This window comes from Neovison vison, chromosome 3 (assembly GCF_020171115.1).
Source record: "Neovison vison isolate M4711 chromosome 3, ASM_NN_V1, whole genome shotgun sequence".
NCBI lineage: Eukaryota > Metazoa > Chordata > Mammalia > Carnivora > Mustelidae > Neogale > Neogale vison.
Genome location: NC_058093.1, coordinates 139,639,424 through 139,664,629, shown reverse-complemented (window position 1 = coordinate 139,664,629; position 25,206 = coordinate 139,639,424). Strand labels below are relative to the sequence as shown.

The 25,206-nt window shown below is 47.9% G+C and overlaps 1 protein-coding gene across 3 annotated transcripts in view; it reads right to left on the bottom strand.

Annotated features, from left to right (window-relative positions):
- CCBE1 (collagen and calcium binding EGF domains 1) overlaps positions 1–25,206 on the bottom strand; it is a 231,881-nt gene that overhangs the window by 191,119 nt on the left and 15,556 nt on the right. The gene's annotated exons all lie outside the window — the stretch shown is intronic.

The following is a 25,206-nucleotide window of genomic DNA, read 5'->3' as shown; positions in this document are numbered from 1 at the left end:
TCTGGACTCAGCCCCCATAGACCCTCCAAGGACTCCCTCAGTGAGCTGGGCGACCCCAGAGAACATGCTCCACAAGTGTGGCAGCCAGAGAAACTGTCTGAGTTCAACCACTGATACAACAAAATCCAAGACTCCCCACACTCAGGCCTCCTTAACTCACCAAGGACTCATTTCAGGAAAGGTAACCCTTTATGAGAAGCAGTAGCTACTATTAATAGAGCACTTCAATAACATATGGCAAGCCTTTTACACACAGTAGTTCATTTCATCCTCTTAATCATTGTACAGACGGGGAAACTGGGCCTCTGAGAGGCTGAGGGGGTCCCACTGTCCTCGTAACTAGGGAGTGGCAAGAATCTGGATTCAATCTACATCTTGCTCATTCCAAAGTACAGGCTTTCAATCCACCTCCGCTACTGTTCAGTTTGAATGGAACAAACAATCATTCCTTGCTCAGTAAAACTGGGGATGGGGGAGGCAGGGAGAGACAAAGGGGTTATAAACCTAAACCATGGCTCAGTGGCCTGGACCACCGCTCCAGTCCAGGCGTGTGAGCTCCAAGAGAGGCCAAGCCAAGGCCGCCATCAGGGAGCTCAGAGCTCCATCAGACGGGAGAAAAGGCCCAGGTAGGGGTGGCTTCAAAGGAAACATAGGGAAAGGGGCGGGGCTCAGGCAGACTCCACCTCCAGGCTTTGATAACAGTTGTAGGAGGGGGCTGTGAGCCAGGGTTAACACGCTGAGCATGGACTGGGCAACACTCTTCCTCTGCATGACTATCCCAGCTTCAGGACCTGAGAAAGGATCTGAAATCCAGCAAAATCCACCAAACGGCTTCTCGGAGAAAGGCTTCTGCTGCAGAGCAAAAATAATTCACATGGAATTATCCAAAAGAACCCAATTAAAGAAGACAACACACTGTGCAAAGGGGCATGGGCTGGTCTTCCGCTGTCCACCTCTGCCTGGACACCAACCGAGTGGGATGGGGAGGGACAAAGCGGAGCACACCCACCAGTAGAAGCCAAGCTCTCTGATCAAACCAAACAAAGGATCTCTGCAGGGTGACCCCTTTCCTCCCCAGGTTCCTACAAGTGAATGACATTTAACCTCCTGCTGCCTTCAACTTTAATCACGCCCTGGGAACCGTCCTAATGTGGTCGGGTTCAGAAAGCCTCCGACACATTAAAAGGTGCCTAATCCTTTTAGTGTAGGGGATAATCTCAGAGAAAAGTTTCACCAGCTTACATTAAGCGCCATTTCCTCTGAAGTTATTATCCCAGCTGGAATTTGAATGTTCAGGCATTTCTGATGCCCTGGGAAAGCACCCCAAACCCTCCAGAACCACCCTTCTCCCCCTAACCCACTCTCTGCTTGGATCTTACGGTCACTCCTTTTGGCTCCTGAGCATCTTAACAGTTTCTTAGGAGTTCCTGAATCCCCCTGCTGGGCAGGTCCCACTTGAAAGTACGTTCCTGTCTCTGCGCCCAGACCTCACCTGGGAAAGTGACCGTAGTCGCAAACAGAGTTTGCCCTCAGTGGCTGACAAGCAGCAGGGACAGATGAAATACGTGGAAACAAAGATTCCCTTCCTGCGCTCAGAACCTGGACAGAAAGACTCTAGCACAGCTTGAGAAACCACAGCATAGAAGGGTCGAAACTACAGCATATAAGGGGCAAGGTGAATTTTCCACGAATGGACTATTTCCAAGCCACGGACAGCGAAGGAATCTGAATATCGTGTAGGATTTCTTAACCTCACCCAGATCGTGATTTTTTTTTTCCCTGCTCCATTTCTCCAGAGGCATCCACAGAAGATGCCAAACCCAGGCTACAGAAAGAACGGGACCGATGAGCCCACCAACTGCACTGCATCCAAGGGGGTGAACACTCGGGCTGTTCAGATAACTCACCTCTGAACAACCAACCAAGCAAATCTCGAAAGACGAGCTGCCAGCGCTGGGGTTTGCTGCAGGTGTTCAAACGCCCGTGCAGGGGCACTGAGGTGGCTCAGTCTGTGAAGCATCAGACTCTTGATTTCAGGTCATGATCTCGGGGTCGTGAGACCGAGCCCCAGGTAGGGCTCCATGCTGGGCAGGCAGCCTCCTTAAGATGTTCGCTCCCCCTCTCCCCACCTGGTCACCACCACCCTTGGCACCCTCCGACCCAAAAAACCCCACCAGTGTACCTCCTGCATTGCTAGGAAACGAAACCATACAATTCTAAGTGAAAACCTTCCACTACCTTTTTGGGACAGGTATTGCCAAGAGCGCATGCTAACTGCGCTTTTGTCCTTTAGGCTGAGCTTAGAGTTCTTTCTGTAAATGAGGACTTTCTGGCAGTCATTCCTAGACCTAACTCGAGATTTCTCTGTCCTGTTCATTTTTTTCTGAGAATCAAATAATCTGTCCGCGCTGGCTCAGCATATCTTAGAGCAAGGAGCTTTCCTGAGATGGAGTGATTGACAGGAACCAAATCGATCTGCTGCAGCCGTATGAGCAGCATTTTTTTCTAGGCAAGACCCTCAGGGGGAAAAGGGAGGGGTAGGAAGTGTGAAATTTACACAGCACAGCGAGGGACATCACCGAGGGACATCACCGTGTGCCTTCAGACTTGAGGCCAAGGCACAGGACTCCTTCCTGCCACTCATGTAAATTTCAGCTCTGGGAAAACAAGGGGGAAAGCCAGGGCTTTCCTTTTAGAATATGCCTTGGAACCCAAAAATCAAGGAAAATTCAGGCCTCTTCAATCACTTATGGGTGAACAAGGGACAAGGACCCCAGCTGAATCTGGCCACAGTTGCTGCCAATAACCAGCAGTGGGTCTGCTGTGTAGGCGGGTTGGGGCCGGGGGGTGGGGGGTGGCACGGGGCCGGGGTCTAGCCTGAGCCTGAAGGACAATTAGGCTCCTTCTGCATGCCTTCAATGATCAGCAAAGGCAATACACCAACTGACTTCCCTTTTGACTTTAAAATGCAAAGTCTATAGCCCAGAATGAAATGCTATAGTCTATAGGTCTATTGAAATAATATTTTGTGACAATAGGGCAAAGAAAGGAAAAAGAGGAGGCTGCCATTCCCATCCCGCTCTGACTTGGAACCCAGTGAGGAAGCCCTTTCTCCCCTGCTGAAGGAATCTCCGTTCCAGGATGGTGTCATGGGGCCCCACTGCAAAGGTGTTTTTACAAAAAAAGTGTGAACAGGAGGCGGGGTCACTTTGCTCTCACCATTTCACTTCTCAGCCTCTGTCCCCCCACATCCCACAAAAACCGTCACGTAGGTTTGTGGCCTAGGCCTGGACAAACATTCCCACTAGCCTCTTACCCTCCCCTCCACCGTGCTCAAAGAACGACATTGCTCTTACCCCCACGCCCCACAGAGCTGGCAACCATCCCTCCTGTCCCCAGGGAGCCCAGAAAAAACCAGACTAGGCCTCTCATAGTCCCCCTCAACATAGCCGAGGGTCCCTCCTTCCAGGAAAGAGGGAGACCCCAAAACTCTTCACACTCAATTTAGGGGAAATGCAATCTGGTCTTTAAGTCCCCCTGCTTATTAGCAAAACCAATGTATCCGAGGCCTCATCCTTTTATCTAAACAGCAAATGATTACTGTTTAGATAAACTGTCACATAGCTCTAGAAGCTTCTACACAGAAGGTAAGTACCATGTTAAACGCAGTACTACACTTTTCTCTCATTCTGCCCATTTCCCCCTCACAGCAATCCTATTAGTACATTAGTTCTACTTCGTAGATAAGGAATCTAAAGCTCAGAGAAGTTAAGGAGATTGCCCAAGGTCATCCCATAAGCCCCCAAAGTCATTCTCAACATCAATGCTGCTTTACATTTCCAACGGAGTAAGAGTTCCCACGCGGACAGTGAAGGATGGAAAAAATTCGAACTCCCCATAGCACTGCTTTCCACAGGGCTAATCTTTGTATAATTCAAAATTCAAAAGTGTAAATCTTAGTTACTATCCGACTTACTATTGATCTCTCTGTTGAGAAAGTAGGGAATCCTATCAGAAGACTGCCACGCTATTTACAAAAACTTACCAGCTTATAATAGACAAATCATAAGCAAAAAATCAGCTCCATCAGGAACATTAATATGTAAAATTGCGGATTCCAGAGGTTACCTACGCAGCCAGAAGCACAGCTTCATCACCACTAAATGGTACAAAGAGAAAGCATACAAAATTCAATGGTTTAAAATGAAGCTAGGAGGGGCGCCTCGGTGGCTCAGTGGGTTAAAGCCTTTGCCCAAATTCGGCTCAGTTCATGATCCCAGGGTCCTGGGATCAAGCCCCGCATCGGGCTCTCTGCTCAGCAGGGAGCGCGCTTCCCCCTCTCTCTCTGCCTGCCTCACTGCCTACTTGTGATCTCTGTCAAATAAATAAATAAAATCTTAAAAATAAATAAAATAAAATAAAATGAAGCTAGCAAAAAAGTGGTAGAATTATAATTATAGAAGAGTAAAAGATGCTCCCTTCTGTTTGATGGCTCAGTACTGACCCAATGCACAGTGAAGGAAAAGACTACACCAACGCAGCATGAATAGGATTTTTGCTTTTTCTTCTGAGCACAAATTGGGACAGTTGAAGACAATTGGGACAAGGGCCAAGAGACCCAGGGGAGACCCTAACAGCCGCCACCTGGATATGTGACCTTGGGCAGTCCCTCAGCCTCTTGGAATCTGGACACTGTCATCCAAACAAAAAAGGAACTGTGACCATGAGGGGCGAGTCTCTCCTGGTTCTAAAATTCACTTTCACACTTTTAGATAATATGTTAGTTTGTGTCTAATATAGCCTGGCTCTATCCAACACAGAAATCTAAGGACAGAGTCTATGTCTGTAGGTCCATGGGAAAGCCAGTCCCCAAGCACAACTCTGCGGGACTGGTCACCCATCCAGAGTGATGGGGGGCAGGGGAGCAGGATGAATCCAGATAACAGGGCGCCTGGGTGACTCAGTGGGTTGGGCCGCTGCCTTCGGCTCGGGTCATGGTCTCGGGGTCCTGGGATCGAGTCCCGTGTCGGGCTCTCTGCTCGGCAGGGGGCCTGCTTCCCTTCCTCTCTCTCTGCCTGCCTCTCTGCCTACTTGTGATCTCTGTCTGTCAAATAAATAAATAAATAAAATCTTAAAAAAAAAAAAAAAAGAATCCAGATAACAGCTGAGCCATTGAGCAGAAACGCACTGAATGCCATAACAAGACAAGCTTCAAGGACTTGTTATATCCAATTGGTTTTTTTTTTTTTTTTTCCCCCAATTGGTTTTTTAACATCTCTTGGCAACTTTTCAGGAAAGGACCAGATACTAAATCTTTTAGGCTTTATGGACCATTCGGTCTCTCTCCCACAACTACTCAATTCTGCCTTTGTAGCAAGAGAGCAACCATCATCAAAGAAATGGGCACATTTATGTTCCAGTAAAACTTTATTTAAAAAAAAACAAAAACAAAACAGAACACAGTGGCCAGATTCAGCAGATGAATGGTGTACCAAGCCCTGGACAGAACAGGATTCTTCAGAGTCGAAACAACCCCCAAAAGGCTCGTGGGCCACAGAGAGACCACCAGCCACAGCCACTGGCTGGAGCCCGTCTTCCCAAGAAGCTGCTGTGCGTGGCTCCCAAGGACTCAGCCAGCAGACACTCAAGCCCCATCTGAACACATCAAACACACACACGTCAGCACTCAGAAAGCAAAGAGCCCACATTCACTTTTTTATGAAGTCTGATAGCAGGTCTGTGGTGTTTTCACCAACCTGTAAGCAATCTGGTCTGGTGATTTAATCCAAATGTTGACTCTACTTTTGAGTGGGGTACGCAGGAGGACAGAACATGAGAGGGTGGTAAGGGGGAAAAGGCAGGGACAATGAGGTATCCTAAATATAATTATACCATTTCTGCTTTGGAGTTAAAACAAAACAAAACAAAAAACAGAGGACCATTCCCACAGAAGTGAACTTACACACTATAATTTTACAATTAGATTTCCAAAGAGCAGGTCCATTTCAAGGGATTCCGAAAGAACGGTGTTCATTCTCAGTAGGACCGGGTAGGATTTCAGAGGGCACGACAGTTCACTGGAATTCTCTCATACTTAAATGAAAAAGGCAAGCCAATTATATTCTGTACTATTTTTAAGCAGTCGAGAAGAATTTTTTTAAAGCCCTACAAAGCATTGGTGGTTGTGGCTCATTTTACTGTAGAATGTTTGAAGGAGTATTTTAAGTTATATTAAATCTTAAGAGAGCAACTACTTTAACACGGAATTTTCTCGGGTATTTGGTAATTGCTAGTTTGCAATACAGGGAAGAAGGTTAATTTACTTTCCAGTGAGCCATGGCTTTAAATTGGTTTTTACAAAGGGAGAATTTAGGAACTCCGCTCAGAGGACATGAATTTCGGGCCATTAGTTTTTGTTCTTGACGGTCAGGAATGGCATCTGGGCCTAATTATTCGCATGTGTATCCAGTGGGCGATTGTCTGGTTAATATATTTTAAGAGGCTGGCATTTTTAGTGGCAGAGTTGTAAACAGAAGGCTTATTATTTTGTCTGAAGAACAAAGTTTCTTACACACTGAATGCTAATGTCACAGGCTTCCTCTACCACAGAAACTACTGTGGGTTCAGCATTACTCTGTACCACGGCTAAGTCTTGCCTGGAGCGTGGAGAAAGCCCAAAGGGCCTCTCTCTCCGCACGCTTCTGCACCCAGAGGCCACTGTAATTTGCCATTAGCCAAGCTCAGAGTCCCTGAAAGGGAGGGAAACTACCAGAGCTGGGAAGAGGAATTACTTACTGCGGTTTCCTGGCTTCAGAGTGCGCCCTGAGCGCAGGGCCCAGCCAGCGCCCCCAAATGTCTCCAACCTTCATCTTTCACAGCCTGAAACTTGACCCTGAACCTTTCAATTCCTCGGTCTCATCATCTCCAGCAGTCCTGTGTAGCCACGAAAGGACTTTCGAAAGCCACCCGTCTCTAACCTACAGTGCACCACAAAGTGCTTTGGATGCAGCCAAGCTATTCAGCAAAGCATCCAGGGAACGAGACCTAAGACAGGTCTGCAGGTGAGTGGAAGGTGAGAAGTGAGAAGTTCAAGGATGGGGGACACAGCTCTGCAGTGAGGCGTGAACGGGCAGAGGACACCAAGAACTAAGCAGCTCTCAAGGGAGAAGGACAGAGGACAGAAACATCAAAACAAAGCTCATTCCGCCGTTTGCATCCTGCCTCACGGGGGCAGGGCACGGCATCGCCCTCTGCCTCCCAGACTATGGCCACCGAACTCGGAGTCCTCCTCGGCAGAAGAGTTCGCCTTCGTGACTCTTCCGGGATCTCAGTTTCCAGACAGTTAATAACCCCAACCTGCAGGCTTAACATAATCTGCTGTAAAATTACAATTTTCTTTTTTTATAAAGTCTGATGAAGCCTTAGCTGCATTAAAGGCCGTACGCAGCTTGGTTGTCAAAAGGCCGCATTAGAGCTCTGGAACACAATATGCCAGAGAAGCGAAGCATGGGGACCGTGAAGGCAGATGGCCCAGTTCTGAAACGACTTTGACACCCCCCAGCGGTGTGACCCTGGGCAGGGTACCCGAGTTCCGGGTCACCGTTTACTCATCTACAAATGCGGGTAACAGTGCTACTTCTCTCGGATGGCCGTGGGGGAGGACTCAGCCGGGTGGGACACACAGGGAGCCTACCACGGCACCTGGCGCATAACGAGGACCCCGCACAGGTTAGCGGATTCTACCTCCCCTTTGCTGTAAGTAATCAGGTTCCGTGGAAAGGTGCAAAGTGATACTCAGCGCTGTGTCATCAGAAAGGGTCAGCCAACGGATCTTTCCATCAGCACCAAATCGGTGCTGGTAATGCCACAAGTAATCATCTTTTAAAAACGGAAAAGGAAAACCAGCCGAGCCCGTGCGTGCCACGGGGTCCCCTGCGCGGCCTCCACCTGCGCTACGGAGCTGGTGGGGGGTCGCGAAGCAGCCGCGAGTACTCTGATCTCCTCGGAGAAAAGTTCCATGTAAACAAGGAGGATTAGGTTACTAAAGAAGTTTTATAAGGAAATGGGGCCTCCCACACTGAAGTTGGAGCGCATTCCATAAATGCTCTTAACCTGTTAAGGTTTAAAAAATAGTGTTAAGTTCTTTTAAACAGGAGCCAATTTTGAACATGAGAAGCCAGTACAGGCACGGTTAAATCTAACAACACAGATTTCTTACACAGCTTTCGAATAACCAACTAATTCTTGAAAGTACTCCCTCCATGCTTCCTGCTCAGCACCACCACCAAAAAAAAAAAAAATTGAAAAATGGGGGAGGTAATAGGCATCTGGGTGGCTCAGTCACTTAAGCGTCTGCCTTCTGCTCAGGTCATGCTCCCAGGGTGCTGGGATCGAGCCCTGGGTCCGGGATCTATGCTCAGTGGAAGCCAGCATCGCCCTCTCCCTTTGCCCCTGCTCAAGTGCACTCGTGTTCGCTCTCTCTCTCTCTCTCTCGAATAAAATCTTAAAAAAAAAAAGAAAAAGAAAAACGGGAAAGTGGGCAGGCAGAAACTTCCTCCCAGCATTTCGTAGAGTTTCAAGAAGTGATTTGGTTGCCCTTTTAGCAAACAACTATTCGTCACATGTCGAAATGAACAGAAACAGCCACGAAACAAAATCCATCGCATCTAGTGTGGAGCCAGAAGGCAGAACCACACTACGAGTGTGCCCGGCCACAATGTCAGGATTTCTGGAGAGCCGGGGTCCCAGGAAACACGGCTGGGCCTGGCCTCAGTACCCACAGACCTATGGCTGCGTCATAGGGACACGGAGGCCACAGAAGCTCTTTTCTCAGTGGACTGCGGCAGAAATTTCCCCACCATCAGCAGGGAGCTACGATCAAACACACGGATGAAAGCTGCGAGACAGTTTGCTCATCTGTAAAATGAGAGGGGTAGAGAGACAAAACGGAGCACAGAGATCCTTCTAGTGCTAAGCTTCTGTGACCAGAGTCCCTATATCCCCAGCACCACCCTGTGGAACACAGTCCTCTTTCCCCCACGTTAGCTGTATCCTGAGCCAGTGAGGGACAATGCCAGAGCTTCTTATTCTCCTGGCCCGCGATCCAGGAACCAGGACCTCTCTGTACGGTGGTATAGCCTTGCCCTACATGCAGGCTCCTAGCCAGGGAGAGCTGATTGGGGCCCAAATCCAGCCCGCACACACCCACCCCCCACACCACCCCATGTATCAGCCTAGAGGAAGAGGTGCCTTTTCCTGGTTCAAACAAAAGCCTGCTAACATCCTAGCTGCCCTGCATCCCTGCTTGGAAACAAGAACCTCTTCACGAAGTATCAACCTACCCAAGCAAGGAAATGATCAGTCTAATGCATGAACAAAAAATATGCCCTTTAGTGGGAGACCGACTGCTCACATAGAGCTGGAATCTTCACATGTTCATCTCTTTTTACTAAGGAAAATAGAAGCTTACCATATTCTCAGGGACTGCATTCCAATTCCAAAACACTGACATTACTCTCTTCAGAATATCTCCCTTGCAACATCCTGGATCTGTTTGGTGCAGAGGGTAAAGGCTTTCTGAGCCGAAGATTAAACATTCGGCATATATTAACGATTTAGACCACACTCCATACATACCGGAGACGTCCTCAGCTTCGACACTGACATGTGTTCTCTACATGGTTTTCCTTCACAGGGAAATTTATACAGTAATGTCTGCTTAAGTCAAAGACTCTGTTCCCATTTTCTGCCTCTACGAATAAATGAGAACCTAACCCAATCTGTTTTTCAAAAATGATATGAAGTCATCCAAAAATTCCTCTTGAAAAGCTTAGAAAATTAGACTCCTGAAGATAATCGGCTGGAACTAGTCTCTCAGAATAACTTCATAATCCCATGGCCAAAAAGCTAACCACAGATTTACAAATGCTCTTTTTTTGCCTGAGACATCTCAATACCTGGCAGACTAAGGGGAAAGGTATAAAAAAATACATCTTTGTAAGCTAATTCCTCCCATGGAGACTTGATGATCGTGGAATGGGATTTTTTTTTTAAGTGTGTATTTTTCCCCCTTAACCAAAGCTATTTTCCCTGGAGATGTTCCAACAATATACTGCTAACATACTCCCATTGTGGAATTCATCTGGAAAATTTTGCAACTTAAAAAAAACAACCCGGCAATCTAACAGGCGTCTCTATGGACCTGCAGATTGGAGACCCAAAACACACAGTAAATATTTTTGGTCTAGCTCAAAAAGAGTTTGGTTATGTGTGTGACTGAGCTTATTTGTTTATGATAATTTACTGAAGAAGTTAGGACACTTTGTTCACATCCATTTGTTTCGGGGGTTAAGGGTCTAGAGGGTCAAATGTACACAGCGCCCGAATAGTAGTGGTTCAGTAAATATTTGCTAAATGAATGAGAGCATCAGGTCTCTCACAAGCTCTTTGCTTTGATGCCAGACACTGAAATTCTCAGGGCTTTAATTTCCCCAGGAAGTAGGGCTTACTCAGTTTTCATCATTTACCATAGCGAAATTCTGCAAGGTTGCCGCAAACACTAAATTTGCAAATACGCTGTTCCTGGGGGAAGCACACCACTGCATTCCTGCAAGACTCTGGTTACAACATTTTTGTCAGCTGATTGCTACATAACCTTGTTTTTTGTTTCTGTCTAAAGACATCTTATTTGATAAATATTGCTGACTCGTTAACAACGAAGTCACAACCAACAGCACTAACTCACGCCTGAATAGCGTTTCTCTAAAAGTGTAGGGTTTCTCTGGAAGCAGACCATACCTCCTCGGCCTTGGGACACTAGACAGCACTATACTTGGGGTCCATTTTAAACAATGAAATCACAGCGAAAAGTGCGTGCACACACACACACACACACACACACACATACACAAACCATGGAAAACTTGGCACAAGTAGACCACAAAAAAAGCTACCATGTTTACAGTAGGCGAGCAGGAAGAAGGCCAACTGTCACCTTGATCCCCCTCAGCTGGGAATTTGTGCATCTGGACAAATTTCTCACGATTTTGCTTGTGTCTGCGAGTGACCACAAAAAGCCCCACGAGTACAGATTTGGGGGTTACCAATAAATGTCAGCAAGGAGGCAAGTTTGTAAATATATAATAACAAATAGTGAGAATTGATTCTATCTGGTCCCTAAATGTTGATGGCCTCCTTAACACCAGCCACTGTGGTGGGAAGGGGACCAGAACGGATAGCTTCTCTCCTCACTGTGCTAATAGTCTGGTGGGGAAAACAGACTAACAGTCACCTAAATGCAGAATTACAAAGTGGGATAACTATGTGAGGTAGAAGATATGGGGGTCTCTCCAGATATTCCCGTAATTCCGCAGTAGGTTCGGAAGGAGCATGGCATCTAAGCCCAGTCAGTACCAAAGCACAGGTTGAAGGCTAGAAGGCAAGATAAATGAAAGAGCCCCAAGGCAAGCTTGGGCATAATTAAATCCAGTCAGGAATACTGAAAGTTTGCAACAGAAGGAAACCTACAGACTAGTCCCCAGTTCAATGTTCTTAATTTTTAAAAATGATTTTAATTCCACAAAGATGGACTATTTCCCAAGTGCCAGGCACCAGGCATGATGCTAGGGATACAGAGGAAGAGAAATGTTGTTCTTAGGGTTGTGGGGAGGGGGAAAAACTGAGGGACATAGAGCATACACGTGCTTTAAGAACAGCATGAAAAAGCAACATGAAGCCACAGAGAAAACTAGTTGTGTTCTCTGGTTATAGAAGGGTGCACAGAGCGGGTAATATCTGAGCTGGGTTTTAAAGGATAGTAGGAATTTGCTTGAGTGGAATCCCAATAGAAGAGGCAATATCGAGTCAACAGGTGTCCTGATCTGACCAGAACAATCCCCCTGTTTCCCTAGGATATTGGCATAATCATTAATAGCATTTTCGTTCTCAGAAGTGTCAGGACACTTGTGACAGTGGAGGACACCATCACCCCATTGATGCAGCAGAGTTCAGTGAGGCAGGGACTTGGGAACGGGAAGTGGAAGAGGGTGTAGCTAGGGATTGGCCCCGGCGGGTCAGCCAAGCCAAGATGCGGTTTCCATGCAAAGCCAAGCAGAGCTGGACTGAAAGATTGGTTGTCTTAGGAAAGTGACGCGGCAACAGGAAATCAAGTCCAGTAGGAAGAAGGTTCAGAGCCAAGGCCAGAGTATGATATTTAAGGCAAGAGATAGTGAGCTCAGAAGCACTGGTGATGGACAGAAAGATCTCATCTGTGAGACTCTGGTGAGAAGGAGGGACAGGCCTTGGTATCAACAGAGACAACCTGGAGATTTCTGAAAGGCAGAGAATAGTGGATAACGATGACGGCAGTTTGGGAGACTGGGAAGTTGGTGCTGAAACCAATGACCCAGATCTAGAATGCAAGGCGGAGGGGAAAGAGTGGCCAGAGAAAGGAGATCACTTCAGACGCTGTCTGCCGAGCCTGCAGGACCCCAGAGGAGTGCCACGGGCGTCTAGAACTCTGAAGAACCGTCCGTGTGTTGTTGGCAGTTGAGGGTAAACAGGAACAGATGAGATCACTCCGGGTGGTGATGGGGCCAAAGACGGAGAAGGGACCCAGGGTAAGAACCCTGAGGGTGAACCCACCTGCCCTAAGACACGCCCAAGAAACACACAACTCAACAAAAAGCAGCGGCCTTCTACTCAAACTCCTCCAGCATAAATCCCTCCATCCACCTCCACTCCCAGGCTTCCAATGAGGTCGCCACAATTAAGTGCCTCCTCCAATTAAAGAGCCCCCCGCCGGCCCTCTGAGAAACAGCATCGGAGGTGAGCTGCCGCAGAAACAAGCGAAACGGCTGGTGAGAAACAAGGGGAAGAGAGTCGGAATTCTTCGATAATCCTCCCACCGGCTTCCTCTCTTGGGGATTACATTTACTTATAGAAGTCCCGTAGCTAAAGTTAGCCTGGACTTCAAATATATTCCACTGTCATTTTCTCATGACTTGATGGGAGAAACCCCACAGAGCTAGCGTGGTTGTGCGCATCAGCTGGCATTCTTCCCTCATGGACCAGGGTGCTCCCTCCAAGACAGAAGCTCACTCCTAAGGACACAGGCGGTAACTGTCTTCAGGAGACGGGGACCTGTCCTGTCTCAGGATTTCAAACCTGATTTTATGGGTTATGGGACAGAAGATGTGTTGACTGCTCGGTTCGTTAGCATTAAAGGCTCCCAATGGTTAAGAGCAACCAAAACATCAGACTAGATGGCTGGTCATCCCAGAAGGAATCCACAGGAATTTCTTTTCTTTTTTTTTTTTAAATCCCATTATTCTAAGTAAGCGTTGGATAATCATTATTAAGCTTACCAGATGAAGCAACCTAATGTGAAACATCTTCAAAAAGTAGGACTAGTTTGAGGCATCTGAGTGGCTCAGTCCGTTAAGCATCTGCTTTTGGCTCAGGTCATGATCTTAGGGTCCTGGGATTGAGCTGCTCTGGGGCTTCCACTCAGCGGGGAGTCTGCTGCCCTCCCCCTCACTCATGCACGCGCTAATAAATAAAACCTTAAAAAAAAAAAGAAAAGGTAGGAGTATATCCCATCATTTTAACCAACAATTTATCTGGCTATGCTTACAGGTCCAAGGGCAAACAACTGAATCCCATGGAAATATCGGAGTAGGTCACTTCACTATGGGCAGCCAACAAGTTTCCTCTGAAGGCGAAGTAAAAGCAAACCACTGGGGGTCAGGAACATTCCACCCTAAAGCTCTGTTGTGTGCATGCGCTGGGCCAGCTGTTGCCTATTTAGTGTCCCCACTGAAAAGCACGCTGCCCCCCAGGAGACAGAACAAACGGGTCTAGGGGACATCTGCTCCACGGCCAGCGCTGCCAGCCGAGAAGCATGGCTCTGCCGGAGCACCACCGCCGTGGGGGCTGGACTCAGCCCGTCAAGCTCACCAATGCGTGAACGACACAACGTGCTAAACACAGTGGTGAGCCCCTCTGGATGATGCCGAAGGACCGGGGATGAGGCAAACCACGCTCAGAGGGTCCACCTCGCCAGAGAGCGAGACCTCGCTCTCTTCCTGGCCTGCTGGGAGAGCCCCCCTCTATGGGAGGGCTGCGAGCAAGGGACATTCCGCTGGAGGGCACAGTCACGTGACGGGAGCCAGCGACAGTGGCCCCTTCGGAGGACCCAGGGCCCTCGGAAGCAGGGGACAGGGCTCGCTCTTAGCAAAGAAGTCACAGCAAAGCTACAGGGCAGCTTTTGCTCCTTTGTAAGGCACGCTCACTGCAGGGAGATCAGGAAAGTTCTGTCGTGCAACTATTTCTGAGGACAGGCACGGGTTGGGGCACACCACGCTGGGATGCGAGGTGCCAAGGAGCTGGCATCCCCCTTTCTAGCTGCGCTTCTTTTCTCTATTTTCCTACAAGGTATCGCCCATCTCCACGCACCATGTTTACAAACAGTGAAGACATCGGGCCTCGTTGGTAGTCTGAGCACCCAGGCCCTTTCTCCAGGCTGCAGCCATCCGGCCCCGGGTTCTCCTGCTCCCCTTAGCCACCTCGCGCTCCCCGAGGAGTTTCTGGCCAACAGCTGGCTGCTCCCTCCAAGCTGCGACCCCCAAATCCACACGAGCACTGGGGGGACCACAGCACTCGAAGAAGCAGCCACGAGGGGTGTCCTGTGGCTCAAAGGACGGTCAGGGAGAGGAGGCTTGGGACCATCGCCCCTCAGGGCCGGAGGGAGGTGGTGGCAGCTGAGACAGGTCCCTGCAGCTCTAAGCAAGCTGCCTTCCAAGCCGGCTCTCCTGCAGACGCTCACGCACCCAGAGGCTCAGACGCGAGAAGTCCACGGTGACCTGGGGACCTGTCTCCGCACCCCCATACCATGCATGGCCAGAAATGACCAGTCTGGGGGCATCACTTTGGGTTACTCCCGTCTCTCCACAAACTTCTGGGCAGACATGGGTGTCAGGGTGGCATAAGGGGAGCCCCTGAGCCCAAGTTCGGGCTGACCTGGACGGAAGCCCAGCTGCAGGCACCCCCGACCTTCTGCTGGGGGATCTCAGGCCAGATCACGAACCATATCCAGCTTCTGTGTGCTTGGGTGGGGGGAAAATGGGAGAATCGGCTGCCTCATGAGGTCATCGTGTCAAGTGCAGCCAGGATGGGGCACAGAATGGGAGCCCGACGAAGGTGGTCGTAATTGTCACTACGGGTGCAGTACTACCTTGAGTATCTCTTTGGCAGCAAGAAAGTCAAACAACAAGGACTTGAAGACAGAGATTTCGCTCGCCCCGTACAACGTGCATAAACAGCACAGGCTGACAAAGTGCCGGGCTAACGCTTCTTGCTTTCCGATCTCCAACATGTGCTTCTATTTCAGCTCCCGCACCGTGTCCGTGCTCCAGGCAGCAGCCAAGAGGGACAGAGAGAAGCGGGCATCACTGTTGTGTGTGTGTGTTTTTTTCTTTCAGTTTTTAAGGCAAGACCCCCAGGTATTAGGGTTTTGATGGTTACAGCATTGCTGGTTTTGTTTTTGTTTTAAACCTCACAACTACAGAAATGGACCCTTTCATAGGAATGCTTTCTGTCCTCGTCCGGACTGCTGTGCCCGGGTACCACAGACTGGGTGGTTTCAACCACACACGCTTATTTCTCACAGCTCTGGAGACAGAGCAGTCCAAGATCAGGGTGGCCGCAGACTCGGTGTCTGAGGACAGCCTGCTTCCTGGTTCATGGTGTCCTCGCATGGCAGAAAGAACTCTCTAGCCCCTTGCACGAAGGCATGAATCCCATTCCTGGAGGCTCAGTTCTCCTGACCTAATCACCTCCCCCAAGACCTCCACCCCCTATTAGCATCACAACAGGGAGGCCGTGCCCACAAACATTCAGCCCACCACAATTTTCGATCATTGGAAGTGTTAACAGATTCTTTCTCCCTCTAAAGGGGGATAAGGTGCCAGCAAGGGAAACAGAAACATGTCTGAGATGAGGAGATGTGAGCTCAGGATGGGAAGAACGAGACTGAGAGACGATGTATAAGGACGGAAAGGTCCTCTGTCGCCTGCATGATTAAGATTGGTCCCGTTGTCACGCACGTGTGTTCACAGGCATGGGATGGCTTGTGTCCCACACCGCTCCTGTATGGTCATGACCTTAGACAACTCCAGCCACGGGCCCGCCCCCATAACGCTACTGCTTCAGACTCCACCCGTTTTTTTCCTGAGCAAAACATCCTATTCACCAGCACGCACCCTACCCGCCCCCATCAGTCCTCCCAAATCTTCGATCCTGTCCCTCCACTGTACAAAAGCATTTCAGAAGCCCTTCAGAATAAAATCTAAACCCAAGATGTTCAAAGCCATGTCACAATTTGGCCTTGAGCAGAGGTCTACATAAAGCAGTGGTATAGGTTTTCATGATTGTAATGGGGGAATTTCCCACCTAAATATTTACTGAGTTGCGGGAAGAGAGGGCAGGCGTAGCCACTGACAGGTCCGGAACAGAGGAGAAACAGTTCAAGTGGCGAGCTGTGGGTGACAGGCGGGAGGGAGGGGTCAGCGCGCAGGTGGCATCAGCAGCATTCCCAAAGACCAGCCGCTGGGGGAGAACAGAGCGGAGCCCAGGGAAGTCAGGAGGGAGGACGCTCTGCAGAAGACTGGCCGGTGCAGGATGAGGGGACGGAAGCCTGAGCAGCAGTGGTGAAGGAAGAGGCACATGTCAAGGTTGTTATTTGGTGGAGGAGACAAAGCATGGAGAGGAGGTAAGAAAGGGATCAATACTGTAAGAGAGCAGGTCTACTGAGCCAGGAAAATGTTGGCCCCATCAGCAGGATGCTCGTTTGGAAATAACATAATAAACTCAAGAGGAGTGAAATTTGCGGAACATTCGAAAAGATGAGAGAAGAAAGCAACCAGGCCTTTATCCGTGAATGCGGGGGACGGCCTTTATTCATATCGATCAGTAAGGGCACTAACACAGCCATAAACTAGAACTTGGGGCCAAGAGCTCTAAACTGCTATTGTGCACAGAAATAGAAAGGGAATATAAAATATGGCAAAGAAATGGTTGGAGCAGCTGTTTGGAAAGTCCGAGTACCCACATGAGACTCAAAGTCAAGAGAAACAAAGACGTCAAGTGAAGGAGGATTCGGGTCCGCAGGGTGGTGGTTAGAGACCTACAGCAAAGCTTCTCGGCAGTCACAGCCTCCAACAGTCCTCCCACCCCTCTGCAGAGGCCACCTCCCTGCAGCCCAGGCTGAGCCCATCCCTTGGTTTGATGAAGAGGATATAGAGACTTCCAGTGGAGGTGGCACAGTATAGTGGGAGTAGCCCAGAAAACCCCTTGAAGCCGGGCAGAACCAACCCCACAACTGCCTGTGGAGCAGAGGCCGCCTCGAAGAGGGTAGGAAGAGAAGAGACAGTCGGGAGCTCCGTGGACCCACTAGTGCAGAGAAGGGAGAGAAGCAGACCCTCACACTGGAGAGCCCACGCAGGGACGATGAACCCCACAACATTTGGTTTTCAAAGCCGGGGGCCGTATTTCAGGAGTTCCTGCAGTCACAGTGGGACTGCAAAGCTGGAATTTTAAAAATCAGCAGGCTGGGCCCTGGGAGAGCCCCGAGGGCAAGAGGAAATGGAGTCCTGACCCTGAAAGAGAGCACAGAAGGAGGGATATGAAAGCCACCTGAGGCATGCGGGACCCGTTGCGGGGAGGTTCCTCCAGGAAGAAAGGACTGAGTAGGCACCATCTTCCTCCGCGACCCCCCAGCATGAACGCACAGCCCCCCGCGAGACCCAGCGCAGCACCAACACACACAACTCAACTCGCTTACACCACCTCTCCCGCCCCTTGTGATACCTCTTGGCCAAACGCCCTAGGGTCAGGGCAGCATTACTATAGCCAGATTGCGGGAGCAGCCCAAGGATCCATCAACAGATGAAGAACAGGTGATGTGTATGTGTGCACGTACACACACACACACACACACACACACACACGATCATTTAGCCATAGAAAAGAATCAGAGCTTGCCAATTACAAGGAGAGCAAATATATGTTAAGTGAAATAAGTCAGTCGTAGACACACAAATACCATAGGATTTCACACATATGTGAAACTTAAGAAACAAAACAAACGAAGAGAGAAAGAAACCAAGAAAGACTCTTAATTCTAGAGAAACGGTTGCCTACCAGAGGGAAGGGGATGGGTGAACCAGGCGAAGGGGACAAAGAGTTTGCTTCTTAGTGATGAGCCCGGAGTAACGAATGGAATTGCTGATCACCGTATTGCACACTTAAGACTAGTACAACACTTAGATTAACTGTACTGGAATCCGATACAAAAATACACTAGCCGCCAGTACACGGGCCACCTGTACATGGCCACAGTGACCTCCACTACTTCTGGTCTTCAGTAATCTAGGCCTGAAAAGCTACCTCCCGCCGTTTGCATCTCATTTCTTCTGGAATGTTCCTTCCCACTGGGAAGGAAGCCCCGCCCAGACTCCCGATAAAGGCACAGGTAGAGATGTCCCGCAGGTAAAGATGCCCCTCGGTCAGCAGGGGTGTTCCTGGCTGGCAGGCAGCCCCAAGGCCCCCCACATAAGACCGGGCCCCCGTGGTTCTTCCAAGCACAACCCCCCCCCCCACCCGAGTCTCCCCAGCCGCCACCATACACAGCAGATCCAAACCGCTGAGCCCTGCCCCAGAGGTAAACCCACAGAAAAATCCTCATTTCAGGTCAGTGAGGGCTGAGGTGGTATGTTATGCCACGATAGAGGACGGAGAACAAAATCCTGTTGAAATTAAGAAATAAAAAAATAATCAAAATTGGGAAACACTACTCCACTGTGGCTCCATCATTTAGAAGCTGTAGGACTTTGGGGAAACTGCTCGAGAGACCTGAGTTTATCTCAACTGTAAAGTTAAGAATAAAAAATTGCTAGGTCAGTATTTCCGAACGCAACCAAATTTAATGTTAAGTGTGTATTTGGCAATGTCCAGAAAAATTAAACACAATCTCTTCTGTTACACAATATTCGCATTCTTTTAAGAAATCTTGTATAATCAACAATTGTGTTATAAAAATGACTGCTCCCGTAGGGGAAAAGGGGCTTAGGATCTCCAAAGGTTCAGATTTACAATGAAAGTTATTTTTTGCAAGAATTTAATAAATAACCATAGTTTATGGCTCTAAAACCTAAACCTCCCTGAGCAAATCCAGCTTTTAATCATATCCAGGTTCTGCTCAAAAGGCCTTTTCGTGTACTATCTCCACCAAGACTGTCAGTCACACTTCCTCGTACACATTCCTATCTGTGTCATCTGTGGCTTTTCATAAAGCACAAGGTGGAAATAGAGTTAATACAGCGCCCACCCCCACCCCAAATCACCACTTGGATCATAAGAACGTTGAAAGAAAGAACCCAGAGCCAGTCAGCTCAGCAAATCAAGTGTCACCAACTTTTGGGGCTCTGCACACTTCTGGTTGCAGTCAGAAAAGTTTCGATACAACCTGGCTAGCAGAAGGAGTTGTGATCTGTCGCATTATATTGCATGTTGGGGTTAAAGCAATTCCTGCGGGAGAAGAGTCTATACCGTAGCCTTCCTGTGATGCAAAAAGATCTGTTAACTCCGCTTACCTTTTATAATAATGACTGGTATGTTCAATGGCTAGTTGCGCTTTGAGCTATTTATAGAGAGAACAAAGCCATATTAACTAAAATCTACAGCACCTTCACCTGCCCCCCACCCCACAGGATTATGGAATCATGAAAACATCTGTTCCTCTCAGTGCAGTTCTGCTCTGAGCAGCCCAAGTGGACAGCTCCCACATTAAAAGACTTACTTCACTCTTCTACCAAGCTAAGGAAAATAATGTCCTTTTATCTCCATTTTCTTCTTTAGAGTCTTAGGGACTGTGTGAACACAGACTAGCACTGGAAAGCTCCACCGCATCCAGGAGATAAAGAGAAAACTGGTCCGCACAGAGTAGAAGACACCATGTCAAGTATGAAGATGGATGGAGAAGGATCACGACCCCCTCAGAATAGGGTCTTGGAGACCAGCACTGTTGAAGCTAGAAGATGCTGCTTGGGGGGAAGTGTATGCGTGACCCACAGATGGGGGAGAAGGATAGAAGTCTGGAAGGAAAGAAGCAGGATCTCTAAGATGCTTAAACAGGAACCAGTAAGAAAAAGAAATCATGCCATCGAAAGTAAAAGCCAGCAGCATTTGGGGAGGACAAAGAGGAAGTCACAAAGAGTAAAAGCCAAGATGCCGACCCCTGTCGGCACCCACGTAGGACATCTCCTGAAGCAGGCAGCCACACGAAGAGAAGCAGCAGCAAAAATCACAGGCACAGACAACACCTGGCGCAGTGCATGTCGAGCCTGGACATCATAGGGATGCATCAATGAGCTTTAACCAAACTGGACTGGGCAGGACAGCAGCAATCTACACTGGAAGGTGATGGTTAGAGTTATTCCTGTGAGTGCTCGCTTCGGCAGCACATATACTAGAGTTATTCCTGTGAAACTGACCACATCCGCTATAGGGATGATTTCATCACCTTACGTTCCGTTCTTTTTACAGTGACCCTGGGGTGAAATTTCTCTCTGGTCTTAACATAAAGTACAGTTGTGGTTCTCCTGGGCATTGGTCAGTTTTTACCATAGGGACTCGTGCAGTGTTTTCTCAGAGGCTGCTAGAGAGAGAGCTCGGAGCCGACTGGCCCACCCATAGTAAGTCTGTCTTTATGGTATACACTCCTACCCTCAGCCCTGGTTGGATTTCTTAAGTCCCGGGCTTTTTTTTTTGTTTGTCGTTTTAATTTATGCTATCTTCTCATATTTTATGTATTATAAACAGCCTTACATTTCTGGAATAGATCCAAGCACAAATTTAAATCCACAGAGCATACACATGGCTCTGTTTCAGATGATAAGCTTACTGCCCAGGAACCATGTGTATTCATTCACCTTTCCCCAGACATGCATTCTCTGTGGAGAACCGGCAGGGCGTGGTGCTAGGCACAGGGGATTCAGAAGACAGACGTGGCCCTGCCTTTACCTCCAGTCAGGGAAAGACACAAGATAAGCTACGAATTGCTTTAAGTATGTAACAAAATAAAACAAGAACCTGATAAGGAGAACTGAAGGGACTGGAGATATACCATGGTAGCACTGTAAATTCAGAAGGAATGGGAACTGGGATTGGGGGTGTGGGGGGGCTGTTTTTAAGTGGATGAAGACATTTTATCTAGGCACAGGAAACAGAATGGGCACAACCTGAGACAAGGAAGATTCTGCCATTTAAAGAAATGAGACAGAGCTGAACTGAGAAAACAACATAGGATGAGAGTAGATAGGCAGAGGTCAGATCACTCAAGGCCTCCCAGGCTAATGTAAGGAGTATAGATTTTGTTTCCAGGGCAGTAGGAAGCCACTGATTTTTAAGCTAGGGTCAGACATCCTCCCTTTTAGGATTCAGGATCTCTTCTGCCACATGGGAATGAATTCCAAGAGGCAGAGCAGAAGCAAAAACAACAGCTCCAATAGTCTGGACCAAAGGTATGGATGGCCTGGACCAGGTAGGTGGCAGTCAAGAGACCAAGTCTGGATATGTTTGATGAAATATTAGATGCAGAGGCTGTGTGAAAAGGATCCAAAATTGCTTCTGGGCCCATCTAGAACAACTTATCAGGTGTTAGTGGAACAAGTGAGGGCAGGAGGGTTTGTATCTTGAGTTGGGAGAGTAGAAATTATCATCTCAATTTGGATGTATCATTTCAAATAGTCTTAAAGACAGGTCTTAAAGGCATCCAATGAGCTCAAGCAGAAAACTGGATATGTGAACTGCTGAAACTCTAAGAACATATATGTCCTTCCCAAGACCCTTTCCCAGGGAAGTACTAGACAGTAGGCTCCACCAAAACAGAGTAAATCAGAAAAAAATCAGAGTAAATCGGGAAAATATGGGATCCACGAAACCCAGAATCTGACACCAGAAAGATTTCTCAGGCTGACAGTAAGGGAGATCCCAAGGCCACAGCTGGGTTAGCAAGAAACCAGTTCAGACCAGGGCAGGCCTCAATTTCTGGAAGGAATTCCTCTAAGAAGTTTGAAAGGACAAACACTTCATAATTTTAAGTATGTTGAGAGGAACTTTATACAAATGAGGGTGATGTGGGGGGTTGGACTCATGATTCCATTTGTTTTTTAAAGGCAAAAAAAAATTATGAGCTACAGAAAAGGCGAATACAGAAGAAAAGAAAAGCACTAAGCGCTCCCCAGGGCTCAGGGTCGATAGCATCTGCACAGTCATCCCGTAGACAATGAGAACCGGTCCATCCCAAGCCATAAGCACACTGGAGGCAGAGATGGGCCGCGTGTGGATGGTGGCTCAGGACAGCTGAATTCTCTCATCCCACAGAAGGAATTCGTCAAGAGACGATACCAAAAATTGGAGGGGGGGGGGAGTAATATAAGTTACTTAGAGCTATAGACCCAAAAATCAAAACCAAGTTTTAACCGTTGAAACATGGTTGTTGTGGAGGAGGGCCTGGGAAGGGGTGAGGGCCTGGGAGGGGTGAGGGCCCGGGAGGGGTGAGGGCCTGGGAGGGCTGAGGGCCTGTCTACTCAGCTGTGGAGTCATTGGACTCTAATTTAGATAATATTTAATATTATGGTAGGACATTAAGTAAAAAAGTAATTCATAGCACTGATTTTACTTGACTGTAACACACTGACAATGCACACAAACAAGCATCGGAACATTAAAAACAGGATTCGGGCTATGGCTACCTTCACTTTAAAATATCTACATTGCTTTCGGACGGTAATGAGGCTACTGCCTTAATTGTTAATATAATTTTGCTACCAAGAAATAGTTGAAATGAAAGTCCTGTTCACTTGATTTAAAAAAATCCTAAGTAGGGGCGCCTGGGTGACTCAGTCGGTTATGCATCTGCCTTCGGCTCAGGTCATGATCCCAGGGTCCTGGGATCGAGCCCCACATCGGCTCCCTGTTGGGCAAGGAGCCTGCTTCTCCCTCTGTCTGCTGCTCCCCCTGCTTTTGTGCAAGTGCTCTTATAAATAAAATCTTTTAAAAAAAGACCCTAAATATAAATGTAAACAGAATAAAAACAAGTATAAAAACAACATATTAGCATTCCTTTTGAAACTACACTTTCATCTGCTAAGAACACACTTCATAGTACGGTATTATCTTAGGGGTCAACCCATGGAAATGCCTTTGAGGAGAAACAATCTTATTCTTGCGAAATGTAAGTAACTGTCCCTGGTCCGTTGTCTCATCCAGAGTGCTGCTCTGCATGGGCTTCCCACGTATAGGACTGAACTTCCCCTCTAGACGTGCTCTCAGAATGGAGCATGCCTGTGAAAGTAGGACATCCCACATTAGTGACGTTGGAAGCAGCACTTAAGCATGATTTCATCAAGAGAAATAACTCCACAAAACACACCCCCCTTTTATTTGGGGGTAAAAATGATTAGAAACACAGATTATTAGGTTTTTGTTTCCTTTTCTGGTGTGATGACTATTTGTTACTACCTGAAGACTGCATTTCTCAGAGACGAGGATTGAAACGTATCCTGGTAAAAGGACATGTCTGGGATTTGCTTTAAAATACTCGAGCCAAGGAAGAAGTGACAGATGGTGCAAATGCTGGAGAATCTCGATCACCACGCGTGTTGGGAGTGAGCCTATGGGACTTGATTTTCCCACCAGGGATTTCATATTTTCATAATTAAAAAATGCACCCCAAGGGAAAACATAGTCAGTTTTTCACCTTCAAAAAAGAGGGAACTGTACTTTTTCCTCTTTGTGTACTGAAGTGTACTAAAAAGCCAGGGCTGCCGTTTAAGGCCATCCTGGTTACACCCGCAACCTGGTGAAAGTGCTCTCAGAAGGAACCCGGGGTGAGATGTATTCTCCCCTCCCAAGCAGAGGACAATACAAGAGATGAACAGAATCGAGCTTCGACCTAACATGGAACGTGTCAACTTAATGCGGAACTCTAGTGAACCACTGTCTTGTTTTTGTTTTTTTTTTTAAGATTTTATTTATTTATTTGACAGAGAAAGATTACAAGTAGGCAGAGAGGCAGGCAGAGAGAGAGAGGAGGAAGCAGGCTCCCTGCCGAGCAGAGAGCCCGATGAGGGACTCGATCCCAGGACACTGAGATCATGACCCAAGCCGAAGGCAGCAGCTTAACCCACTGAGCCACCCAGGCACCCCGAACCACTGTCTTGTTAAAGCAGAACCGCCTAAGGGCGCCTGGTGGCTCAGTGGGTTGGGGCCTCTACCTTCAACTCAGGTCATGGTCTCGGGGTCCTGGGGTTGAGCCCCGCATCGGACTCTCTGCTCAGCGGGGAGCCTGCTTCCCTTCCTCTCTCTCTGCCTGCCTCTCTGCCTACTTGTGATCTCTGTCATGGATGAATAAAGTCTTAAAAAAAAAAAAAAAAAAAAAGCAGGACCGCCTAACCATGGAAACAGGATGTTAAAAGAGAATTAGCTGATCTAGGTATTTATACCCAAAGGATACAAACAGTGATACGAAGGGGCACCTGCACCCCAATGTTTATAGCAGCAAGGTCCACAATAGAGCCCAGATGTCCATGGACAGATGAATGGATAAAGAAGATCTGGTACATAGCTATACAATGGAATGCTGACCATCAAAAAAAAAAAAAGAAATGTTACGATTTGCAATGACATAGATGGAACTAGAGGACATTACACTAAGCAAAATAAGTCCATCAGAGAAAGACAGTTATCACATGATTTCACTCATATGTGGAATTTAAAAAACAGGATGGTAGGGGAAGGGAGGGAAAAATAAAATAAGACAAAATCACAGGGAGACAGACCATAAGAGACTCATAACTGTGGGAAACAAACAGGGTGGCTGGAGGGGAAGACAGCTGGGGCGATGGGGTCACTGGGGGATGGGCACTGAGGAGGGCATGTGATGAAATGAGCACGGGGTGCTGTAGGCAACTGGTGAATCACTCACCTCTACCTCGGAAAGCAGTATGACACTGTAGGTTAAATAAACTTTTTATAAAAAATAAATAAAAGGCACCAAAAAAAAAGAATTATCTGGTAATTCATGAGAAGCCTCCTCCTCTTATGTGGGTAATTTGGCTGAAAATGAAGTTCTTGGTTCACCCGCGT